Genomic DNA, 13,454 nt, shown 5'->3' with positions numbered 1-13,454 from the left:
TAACCTCAGCAGCTCTGGTGAACTATTCTGTGTCATTCACAGCTGACTGTCCTTATGGTGATCAGCTGAAAAGTAAACAACAAAATGTAGTTTTCATCGCATTGTTTAGCACTCATTATTTATGAAATTAGAAGCATGTAAGCAAATCACAGTTAGGCCATATATGAATTTTGACTACTTCGGGCAGTTTAGAGCTCTTTACATTCATTTCTATGGGGTCAAAATTACATCCACTGTGGTTCTAGGTTTAAGCAGACATTTTTTTTTTCTTTTGATTCCACACACTCCAAAATTCTGTATTTGATGAATAAGCCTATTTTAGAAAAAGTCAGAAGCCCATCATCTCATATTTCCCAAGTTAACAGTATTAAATTAATTTGTATTAAGCATAGTTTTTCCTACATTGTCTCCTGTTATCCCACTGGTGTACTGCTGAAAAGTTTAGTACTTATACAAAACTGGACAAGTAGTGCACATTGAGGTCACATGTCCAAACTCAACTTGCCTCTCTAACTTTGTCTCCAAATTGCTCAACCTGAGCTGTCCCTCTTATGTACTTATTCCTTCTGACCTACACTTCTATAATTCTTCATCAGCCATCAAGTAGACATCACATCTGTAGCTCACTTTCTTGCTGATCATCATCTCTCTTCTTAAACTTGCTTCAACAACTCTTTCCCATACCTTGGTATTTCTCGTCAGGTTTATGCCTCTGTAGTTACTTAAGCTCTGCACCATTATCCTTGATCTTGAGTCAAGTAGTGTGGTCAACAAGTCCACTGCCCTGTCTCCTAGACATCTTACCTCCATAGTTATGTCATCAAGATCAACTGCCTTTCAACTCTTCACCCTCTTCATAGCAGCTTCATTTCCTCCTTACTAATCCTCTGCACTTCCTGACTGTCTTTCATCTGTCCTCCACAGTGTCTCGTATTTTTTTCCTTTGTGAGCTCCTTAAAGTATTCTTCCCACTGACTCAGGCTCCAGACTCACAGACGGAGCAGGATCCACTAGCTCGAGTTCTTGACTCGCAGACGGAGTTGGACCCACAGACTTGGGTTCATGCAGCGAAGGTAGCTCTAAAGAAGCAGGAGAATCAGGCTGAACTGCCTGGGGCTGCTCAGTAGGCTCTGTTGTGTTTAGGTGTTTGCCTAAATCTTTTAAGTACTCACATACTAGTCAGTTGTTGCCTATGAACTTCAGAGTCCACTTTGAGATTCATGTTTTAACTTTTATAGCTCTGCATGGACAAGCATCAGCATATATGACAGAACTTTCATATCCATATGTCCCCAGCAGGCCACTGAAACCTTTGCAACAGAAACGGGAACTCTCTCCCTCTGAGCTTGAGATCTGTGAACTCAGTGGTCTCTTTCACAAAGCAGTTAAAACTCATCCTTTTAAACTTGCTTTTTGGTAACTTTGTTTTAATGTTTTGTCTTTTTTGTGTTGTACCTTGGTGATATTTGTCATGAAACATGCTATATAAATAAATTGTACTTATTTGCTGTTAGTTATATGAGCAAAAACTCTGAAACCTTTTGAAAACATGTTTCTAACTTTAGTTTGGTCAAGAGGAATGGTGGGATACACACACAGTTGCACACACAAAACACATTATATATGTGCCTATATATGGGTGGTTTCTATTAGTACTCCATGAAATGACCTTTGTGAGAAGCTGCTTGGCTGTCCATTGGATCAGCAGCTTATCTATGTTCCAAACCTATTCTATTTCTAAAAAGAATCGAATAATCATGATTAAACTTGACTTTAATATTTACTTCTGACACACTGTTTGGCTCAACAAGCATTCAAGAATCAATCTTTAATACTAACTGCTCTAAAAATAGTCACTGCTGACATTATGCTTTTTCAGTTTTAGCCTGACTCAGATGTTCAGAGAAATAGCCCTGCAAACACAAACAATGAGAAGATGAAGTGGCATTAGCAGATACCTAATATTGGAAGCTGATTGTCCATTAAAATATATATGGTTTATAAATGCTATATAGGTTAAAAGTTGAATATAAGCCTCATTTTGTGTCTTAAGGAAACCCAGGAGGGTCTATGGGTCAGCCAGGCATCCTAGCACTTGTGAAAAAGACGTGAGGGGCAAACAAATGAAATCTGAAACGCAGCTCTTGTTGTGTAGTCATATTTTTATATCAGAAAAGAACATTAAGTGTCTTCTTTATACCTGACCGAGATAAACATTTGAAACAACAGTCTAAATCTGATCAAATGGTCTTCTACTAATCCAATCCAAATTTCATTCCTATACTCATAGTCTTATTTAATAAAATCCTTTTTCCTTTGGCTTTCCCAGTGCTTTACCCCTCAGAGTTGCCTGGACGTCAAAAATATTAATTTTATTTTTCAAAATGCATCATATGACAACAAAGTTTCACAGAAAGTTTACAAAATAAATATAAATTAATTAACTCATAGTATTATGAAGGTATGTGTTTTCGCCTTAAACATACCAATATTAAAAAAACTACTTAGTTTACATTTAAGATAACAGTTTGCATGGGTTGACTAATAATTCATCAGTTTAATTCTTTCATTCAGAGTTTCTCATTGGCCTTAGAAAAATTAAAGAAAATATAAAATTAATATTCCATTTGTATTTTTTTTTTTTTTTGAAAAAGTTTCAAGTACACATTTGTATTCTTAAACAGCTCTTCTGGTGCACCTATATCCTGGTGTAATAAATAAATAAAAGCTGCAGGGGAGGGGGGTTCTGTTGAGGGACTTTTTTTCAACTGTCCCCACCACTGGTCCAAAAGGTCACTGAGTCTTGTTTACCTATGTGATGATTCATAATGCATGGCTGTTATCATTTACTTTAGGGACTTCCTGTGCCACTCATCCCTCTCTATGCTGTATGTTACAGAGAATCCATAGGAGAGAGGAGATAACCAAGTGTCATACACAGATATCCTCAAGTTCCCAAAGACAAAAGAGACACAATATGGGTAGATAAATTAATGAATTAGGCTTCAAGCTCTGAAATAAGCTGTTTTCCTTGCAAGCATGAACTTAATTACCCCATATATATCATTTCCCTCCTCCTAAAGTATTGTTTTAACCGCTAAACTAAAGACAAATGTTACCAAATTGTTGCTTAAGAAAAAATAAATAATTTGATAAATTAGAGCACCAAAAACATATCAGAATTAGGTCATTGCAAGTTGCAGGACATATTACTTTATCAATATTTGTAAACATTCAAATATGTTGCCCTACCCTACAAGAAAAAATGGGGAAAAAAATTAGAGGTCAGGTGTATATCCAAATCATCATATGGACAGTTCAGGGGTTGCCTCAGCATGTAACCTAAACACAAGGTCTTAGACCCTCACTTGGATGGGATCAAATGTGCGTGTGTGCAAGTGTGTATACACACATATGTGTTGTTCTGTGTGCAAACTGGCTGCACGTGTCCATGTGTCAGGAGACCCTGGCACCTGCTGATGAAGAAATCAAGGCAGAGAATCTTCCCCATGGTCACAAGCTGCCCTTCTACCCCAGGAATCCTTCACACCAGTCTGTCATATTGGCTGGTGGTCACTACCCAATGCCCAGAATGTGATTAGAAATATGCTTCTCTCTGTGTCTGTATGTCTGCAAATGAGACAGACAGTAATTCAGTGTAATGTCAGAATGTTCTCGTTTCTCCTTCTCGACTGTTCCTTCTATCTCTCTTTTTCCTGTGGTGTAGTGTTGTGTGTGGTCTGAGCATTTCTAAAAGCTGCCTGTGGGCCAAAAGATTGTAACCATTAAATATAGCTTTGGCTTTTCGCTTTGTGTACAAAGATTTCTCTGGATTACCCGAGTCATTTAATGATGCAACGTTACAAGTGATAATGTATTCTCCAATTTTTTTTTTCAAATTTCATCTTGAGAAATCTTAAATCAACATATTGCATTAAATTTAAAATGAGCATAAAAATAATATGTTAATTAAAAACCATACATTTGTGTCAAAATGAAATGAGAAAAGTCTGTTCTTCATAATCTATACTCCCCCACAGGCATAATAAGTGTGTCTGTGTGGGTGCATCACAGATACATGCTTTAATGAGCCTCTATAATGTCAAAGCACTTAATTGTTGATCCAGTTATCCTAACAATAATTATTTTCTCTGCAAGTGGCAAAATAATTTATATTGAAAACAAAATTAGAATTAAAGGATAGGAGGCAAACTATGCAGTGTATCAATGGAACCCATCTGATTTTCTTCCTACTTTTGTATGACTTGTACTTTATACAGCAGTATGATGACATTACCTTTAACAGAGCTAAAGTCTAATTTTGCATGCATTGGCAAATACTGCATTAGTCTGTCATGATATGATTTAAAAAGTTATAATTATGTCATGGAAAAAATCTGGGTTTGTTTCTTGACATTATTATATTTTTTAATAGATTGGCATGATTAATACTCTTTCCAATCTAAACCTTTGAACAAAATGCACTAGAAGTTGTTTTCTTTAAATGAAAATCCAAATGACCTAAAAAGGAGAATGTTGAACACTAGATTATATAAAGGCACATTGTAGTTTCTCAGTTCGAGTAACACAATGCAGTCTCAATAAACGGAAGAACAAAAGTAGATGGAAAAGGAAAAAGATAGCTTCAGCTCAGAAATCATTCCCCCACAACCCTGTTTAATTATATTGTGCAGCCTGATGTGCAAAGGTGTCAGAAGAGCAGAGAAGCGGATCCTGTCCTAATGAATGGAAACAGATGGGTGAGACAGCAAGCAGGGCTACCGCCAAGAACTGGGGTGGCACAGTAGCAAAGAGAGTGCCAGGGAAAGAAAAAATGCCAAATGAAGATAAGGAATGATGAAGGGAATGGATGTTTTGTAGCTTGGAATAGAATTTTCTACATCTTTGAAAAGTATAGTTCTTTTATTTCCAAAAATGTAAGTGTACACAAATAATACTGTGGTGGAAGATACTACTTTTTCAATGATCCAGGTGGCCACTGAGAGGCAGAGCAAGATTTGCTGTGTGCCCTGAAGTAACAATAAAATCATTAGTCAACCCCCCCCCCCCACAAAAAACAAACTGTGAGCCAGTTACCACTGTTGGAGTTTAGTGCAGTGGTTTCTGTCCATGCACCTTGTGGAGTCATCTACAAGTTGTAGATGGCAGCACCATTTTCCTTCTGTCATTCTTTCCTTCTTTTTCAGAAACTACATTCAGCTGATTGCATAAGCAGTCAGGAAAAAAAGCACAATTGATGTTTTTTTCTTTCTATACATGGTGCGCAGATAACTACAGAGCCTTTGTAATAGAACTAACAATATAATCGTAACTCTGATGTAATTAGTGAATTTAGTACAGTAGCATTACATACTGCATTACTGAAAAATGCAATGTGATCATAATAACACATTACTTTGGAATCTGTTACACCCAACATTTGTTGCTATTAAAACAAGCTTATTCTAAATGCTTTATATTCTGTTTAATCTACAGCAGCGGTCCCCAACCCCCGGGCCTCGGACCGGTACCGGTCCGTGAGTCGTTTGGTACCGGGCCGCGAGAGTTGAGGCTCAGGTGTGAAATGTATGGTTTTCAAGGTTTTTATCGGTTTTCAGCGTTATTTTGTTATCGTTTTTATCGTTAACTCGGTTTTCCTGGGTCTTTTCACGTGTGTTATGAATAAATCTTCTTTTTTTCGGTACCGGTACTAGTTTTAGTTTGTTGTATTTATCGGCGACACCCTAAAGGCCGGTCCGTGAAAATTTTGTCGGGCATAAACCGGTCAGTGGCGCAAAAAAGGTTGGGGACAGCTGGTCTACAGTAACGAATCATATTCTCCAAAGTCAAATGTTATTAAGTACAAGAAAAACAAATCAAAAGTTTCAGACCTGAGCATGAATGCCAGAGTGGGCTGCATATTGAGGCGGATCAGTGTGGATGGTATGATAAACTTTCAATGTTGTACTTTTACAGTAAGTCATTTTTAAACTGGGTTTTTTAAATTTGTTTTAGCCAACTGTAATTTTAAAAAGTAGGCAATAACCTGTTCGGTTTTACTGTTTTTACACACTCCTATTCCTATACACAAACCTATCTGTCAAGATTATAAATCACTTGGCTTATTTGCTAGTGCCACCTCTTTTTTCATAGGAATTGGTGTGTCTATAATAATGCATGGATTATAACTGATCTCAGAGCAGTGAAAAGAGATTCAGCATAGCACACTGGTCTTCTATCAGTTTTCCATCAGTCTCCCATAACCAAGCACAGGTTTATGTAATATTACTTTAGCTTTCCTAGGTTTTCATTTTACTTCTCTGGACAAGCACTGCTTTCCTTGCTTGTTCTGACTGAACTCTACTAAGCAACAATGTCATGGTCATGAAGCACAATGCTTACTCAAACAATGGAGACTGGTATTTACTTCTACACTTCCTACAACCAGTAAACTACCATTACTTATGAGTCCTTACCAAATCTTTGCTAACACCATTATGATACCCACACTAAGAGCCCCCAAATCATTGGTCCCCAACCTTTAATAATATAATAATAAACGTGAATTCGCTGTGTAATTGTGTAACTTTATTAGCAGCGTCCTCTTGCATCAACAACATTGAGAGTAACATCCTCCTCTCTGCCCCCTCTCTGTTCACTATGGTAACATGTAAATATTTCTTTCAAAATAAGACGCACAACTACAACACAGGAAAAGACCCAGGGAAACCGAGTTAACAATAAAAACCCTGAAAATCACACCCGAGCCTCAACTCTCGCAGCCCGGTACCAAGCGACTCATGGACTGGTAGCGGTCCGTGGCGCGGGGGTTGGGGACTGCTGCCCCAAATCAACCAAAACTATACGCCTGTCTTAAATTAAGTTTTATATTTTTTTAAAATTGTAATACAAAACGTAGCTGTGTCACATCATAAAATGTACATTTTTAACAGTTTTGTGTAAGGAAACTACAAAACATACATAGTATATTTTGTATATACTATACTATACTAACTCTTTCATATAATTCTTCCAAAATCAATTCTTTTGGGAATACGCAAACAAATTGATGTGATCTAAATGTGTGAGTAAGTTCAACAACAACTAAAAGAAGCATATGAAGCATATGCAGCAATAAAACAGGTGTTTACAAGCGCATAGCTGGACATAAGGTGACCTTGAAAGGTCCCTCTGCCACCTGCCCTACTCCTCTTACTTGTCTAAACAAAGGGCAGGGGATGTCATTATAGACAAGGCCTATTAGAAATTGTGGAATCAATCTTTATCTGTCAATCTATCCTTTATATCTTTGTTGAAATAAAAAAAAATAGATCTTTTTGTATGAGAACGCAATGAATCTATACGAGGTTGAGTAAAAGAAAGAAAATGGGAGGTGGAGGGTGGGAGAAGGCTCCCCCGAGCATTGTGAATTGGTTTTAGTTGAGTGAGTGCAGAGGATTACACTTCAGACTGAAATGGAGTAGTTGTTTAGACAGGGATATCGTATTTAAACAGAAGGATTTCTCTGCCAGACCTTTTGTTCCTGCTTAAACACACAGTTGTTCACATTTTTGCATAAATACAGGTGCTCATAAACGAAAAGTATGGAGGTAACTCAATAGAAAACTAATGGGACTCTATAACTAATATGAACTCTTATGCTGAAAATTTCCCTGTGACATGGTTTTGAACAGAATGTTTCAAAGAACCCTTAAGACCATTAACAGTTCCAATTGAGTACTTTTTTTTTTTTTAAAACAGAGCTTTTTACTATATATTATTTACATTCATTTGAAAAAAAAAAAAGATTTTCATAGAACTCTATGTAATTTTGTGGAAAGCTAAGTACAACCCATGATTCAGTCGCTTGTAGAACCACTTTAGCAGAGAAAAACGTGGGTAATTACTTTCTGTATGGCTTTATTAGTCTCTCACATCCTTTTAGAGGAACTTTGCCCATTCTACTTTACATTGTTGTTTCAGTTTATTGTTTATTCATAGCTCTCTTGAGGTCCAGCCATTGCATTTCAGTCGGGTTAAGATCTAGATTTTGACTGGGACATTGCAACACCTTGATTGCTTTTTACTAGTGTGATACGGATCATTTTTGCCAAATTTAGCTGTTGGACACACAGCTTTAGATTTGACTCTGGAATACTTCGGTATTCAGAGTAGGGCTGCCACAAACGATTATTTTGATAGTCGACTAGTCACCGATTATTTTTGCGATTAGTCGACTAATCAGATCATGCATCCATTGGACGTAAAACGTACAGCTTATTGCACCAGCATGCATCTGCTCTTATATAACTATCATTAGCTTACAGCTTTAAGTGTCTAAGGTATGTGCTAACTAAAAATAAAGACAAGATGATAGTTTATTAAATTTTAATGAAATTTGCAGATTGTTTCAGTGAAGTTTAATAAACTCAGTCTCGTCTGCTCCTTGCTATCTAAAATATAACAGGACACCGGAGTATATTCTCGAGCATCTCACACTTCTGATAATCAGCTGTCTGCTTGACGTTTATTCAGCTGTGTAAAAACTATAACTTTAATCTCAGCCAAACAGATTTACTCAGGAACAAATAAAATACTACAAAAAGCCAAACAATAACATTTTTAAGTTATCTAAGTGACTTATATATGTTTAACCTGAGTAGCGAAAGACGGCGGTGGGTTTGAAAACGATTTGCCGGGAGTCCGGTGTTCTCACGGGCTCTAGTGAGCCTTGCCCCCGGCTAGCTATCGAGCTAGTGGGTAACAGACGTCTCCGAAAACGTCGGAGCGCTTTTGAAAATATGTGGTGTCTTGATAAACTGAGCAGATATTTGAGGTTTACACAGCAACATTCCCGCCTGAAAATATGTTAAATGTTTATTTTGTGACCCAGAAAGAATAATAAGAGTAATATTAAAACTAACTAGCTGCCGCCATTGTTGGAAACTGAGCTGGGCTGCGCTATGAATTCTGGGACAGAGCTACTTCTTCTTCTTCGGGGTTTAACGGCAGCTGGCATCCTTGTACATGCAGTGCTGCCATCTTCTGTTTCAGTCCGTTATTACACTCTTAAATCCTACTGCTTATTCCTGCGTCTTTTGGGATCTTATAAAGCTTCAAACGATGCGTCGACTACTAAATTAGTTGTCGACGATTTTGATAGTCGACGTAATTGTGACTAGTCGACTAATCGTGGCAGCCCTAATTCAGAGCAGCTTATGGATGATTCAGTGACAACAAGGTGCACAGGCCCCAAGAGCTAGGTACCATGTAGTAGAGTGTAGTCCATAGTATATATATTTGTTTTAATTGATAAGCAGATGCATCTACAGTAGCAGTATTGGTATGGTTGTTGTCAAATCACTACCCTTGCACTACCATGGAAGGTTGATGATATGAGTTGTTGTATGAGGTGTTTGTACTGCTGTGCTTTGTCTTTTTACCAAATGTGCCGCTGTAAAATATGACCAGACATTTTCACTTTGGTTTTGTCTATTCAATGGACATTGTTCCGGAAGTTTTATGGTTTGTTCAGATGCATCTTTTCAAATTAAGCCATGGTGCCGTGTTTTATTAGAGTCTTTGGAGTTTTTAAAAGTCTTTCTTCTGGCAACCCTGCCAAACAAACCATATGTGTTCTGTCTTTTTCTGACTGTGCTGTCATGAACTTTAACATTTAACACTCTAACTGAATCCTGTAGGGTTTGAGTTGTAGCACATGGGTTTTTTTTGCAATTTCTCTGGGGATTATGTAGTGTGACCTTCAGGTGAATTTGCTGGGATGTCCACCCTAGATGCATTGTGGCAGTGTCAAAATGCACCTGAATGTTTCTGACCAGTAAACTACCAAAACTTCTAGTGTTATAAACTGTTTATATGTTTTTTTTTATACACGGTTATAATAATAATGAATTAATAATGAATTAATCAAGTGCATTTCATTATCACGGTTGCATGGAATAGAGTGAAAAATTTATTTCTGCCTCATTTCGTTTGATCTGCCATCTAAGCTAAATTAAGCAATTCTAAAAGGAAATGGGTCGACAGCTTTTTTTTAATCAATTGATGTGCTGTGTGTGTGTGTGTAGGTGATAATAATCTGGCTAACACTCTTGAGCAACACCCTATGCACCACTGGTAGTTTACTAGATATATTTCATGACCATCAGTTGTTTAACAAACTATCCTTCATGTGAGATTAAGTGTTTCCTTAATCCCAGTTTTTAACAAGCTAATTAAGTTATAGTATGATTCAGAGCATTGTCAAGGTTCAGTCTACATTTTCATTAACAGTCAAGAAACACATACCTCCATTATTTTACATTATTTTTGGATCACCAATCAAGGGCTGCTGTTATTTGACTGATTTAAGAAATGATCATCATCTAAACTGTCGCTATTGCAAACACATACACATAAGACTAGGTATTCAGTATTTCAGTTTCTTTGGTAGTTTGTTAATACAAACTCACATATGATGGTAGCATTTTGTGTATATGGTATAACGTTATATTGTTGCAGTGAACCTAACCTATTTCTGCATCTGTATGTGTGTCTGTGTGTGATTCTCTCAATTTTTGTGTGCACAGTACAATGTACTTTTAACCGATCCAGTGTTAGAAGTGTTGGCTCAGCTGTAATGAGCTCTCTGTTAGGTGCTTTGCTCTGCATGTATATCAGCAAAGTGGAAAGCAAAGGCTCAGTGGATTGCTTTGTGTGGCTAATTTGCTCAACTCGTTAAATATTGAGGTGAAGGCATATTTGTGTGATTGCCAATTTACTAGCTCCAGCGGTCTTTGTTATTCCTCAGAATATGTGAAATGAAAGGAAATGCACTCACATACAGTGGGGGAAAAAGGCAGAGAGTTTGTCCTGGCAGCAATTTGTGTGCTTGCATATTCAGTAGCATGCATAAGCACAAACACTGACAGCAGTTGTCCATAATCATCAGATCAGTACACTACCCAAAAAATTAAAGTAACATTTTTTAATCAGAATACAATGTCTAGTTAATTAAACTTCGCATATATTGAGGAGGAACAGGATGAGCAGTGCCAGAGCCCTACAAGATGACCTTCAACTCATTTGCCTAATAATTCTGCACTCCCTGTATGCTCTCAGGTTTGTCATTTAGTTCTCCCAGTTTAGGTTTCTTCAGTTGTTTTCTCATGCTTCGTTGTCTGTTTCTGCCACTGTCACCTGTAAATAAACCCTCACTCATATCATCAGTCGGCTGCCTGCATTTTGGGTCCTCTTTTTCCTCCAACACCACACGGCTCACCCCGCCAGCCGTGACAAAAAAATAATACTAAATGACAGTGAATACATGGGTTTGATGATATTACTGATGATTGATGATATGATTTCAAAATCAATGATCAATTTGTGAACTAGGGCCTCTTAGTGTCAAGTGGTGTTCATTGTTGACAAACTGTAGTTATCACAGAAGATCAAAAACAAAATGGCACTGAGGTTAAGATAGGACAGGCCGTTTTTCTTAATCAGACTCTTAATCAGATTTCAAAGCTGTCTCCCAGCATTGAAATCTGCCAAGACCTCCACCTTTCCTACACCATTATACTACCACCTGCAGAAATCATGTTTTTTTTTACAATATTCTATTGTCCAAGTTTGGTGAGTCCATGCAAACTATAGCAAAAGTTTGCTGTTCTGGCAGTGGAACCTGGTGTGGTCTTCTGCTGCTGTAGCTTGTAGTTGCTGTGTCTACTTCAAAATTCACAATCTTTTAAATTCATGTAATCCAGGGCTGTACAGTGCGGCACATGTTATGAAAAAAAAAAACTGTATGTGCAAGTATATTATTTTGCATACGTAGTGCAACAGCTTTGTTCGCTAAAACAACAAACAAATAAAAGAGTGTCATGTATCTGCTCCACATGTTTTTTTGTCTTCCAATTTGTGATCGGTGGGATTGACATAAACGCAGTGACGTTACTGTGATTCTATTGGCTCAAATGATTAAAAGGAGGGATCAATCATGCAACTCAACATCATTTATCTACAGCTATTTGCGCACAAAAAACTAAATGTTTTGCAGCGTCAAAGGCACCTACGGTAGCACCCAAAAGGCAGAGGAAGATTCTAACCATCGCACAAAAAGTTGGACTTCTGGACATGAAGGTAGAAGTTACCGTATTTTTCAGATTGTAAGGTGCATTAAGGGAAACAAAACAGTCAGATAAGTCAAACTTTACTCAACTCATTCTTCTTGATTCCTCTACTTCTGTACCATTGATTCATTAATGTTGATTTCTCTGGCAGCTGCTCTATTCCCATGTTCTCGACCTGAAAACAGGGTTTGATCTTTGGTTTCATTCTATAACACTGAACTTATTTTACTACAAAGGTTTGAACTTTGATGGTGTTTAAACAAGAGAGAAAAGTGTGAAAATATTCATGCCTGTCTGAGAAAAGCGTATCAAGTGTGTAGTGAGGGGTTTTACAGCCTTAAAACATCTATAATAACTGTAAAAAATAAAGCTGGCTACTTCCTGGATTTCACCTATCGCAGGTTATGTTTAGAACGTAACTCCTGCGATAAACGAGGGATCACTGTATTTCAATGAAATAAACATTTCGGAATAAATCAGGAATAAAAAAACAGATATTTGATAATAGTTTGTAATATATTTAAACATTTTAAAAATTTTATGCTCTTGAGGTGTCGAAGGTTGATAAGTCAGTGAAGGTCACATTTGGCCAATGTCTGAATAAACTCTCATTTGATGTGCGAATCTAATTCGATTCACACCTCAGGGTGAAAACGTGACTTTTTTTGTTGTTGTTGTTTTTTTAGACAGTGGAGTCTAACATTAGCTAGCATAATATTAGCATAAAAGCAGCTGTTGTTTAGTGGGCTCTTGGCTGCTTGTAAACATGGGACAGAGGCAATGCAAAAGGCTAGTGAAAAATAGTTTTAATGGTAAAAAAGGCCCCTTAAATATCAGATAAATAATATCAGATTAACTTCACAGACCCTTTCATTCTATATAAGTGGAAAAAGTCAAGTTTATTTGAAGAAAAGTTGATACTTGCATTGGCCTCATTGAAAGAATTCAGGCATTTTCCATTGGAGAAGATACTTAAAGTGGTTGCAATTTAAAATGGTTATCAATCTAGGAGATAATGCTTGTAACAATGTTGAACAAAGCAGTGCTAATTAGACAGTCTCTCTTTATGTTTCTCCTGCCTCTTGTATGCACAGACAAATTTGCATACTTCTGCCAAAGTGTTAGAGAGCTTCACCCTATGACTTGCCTACAATGAAAGTATGTAGCAGTGAACAGAAGTGACATATAGATATAGAAAACAACTTACACTCTCTGTATTGCTCTGTCTCAATCCAGGAACACCAATTCCCTACCACATCTCTTCAAATGGCCACTTTACCTCGATGAATTGGGTTCAAGTGCAATCTTGGCTATTGTCAGATG

The sequence above is a fragment of the Simochromis diagramma genome, unplaced genomic scaffold (genome assembly GCF_900408965.1).
Source record: "Simochromis diagramma unplaced genomic scaffold, fSimDia1.1 OVJJ01000603.1, whole genome shotgun sequence".
NCBI classification, from domain to species: Eukaryota; Metazoa; Chordata; class Actinopteri; order Cichliformes; family Cichlidae; genus Simochromis; species Simochromis diagramma.
This window is presented reverse-complemented; position numbering follows the sequence as displayed.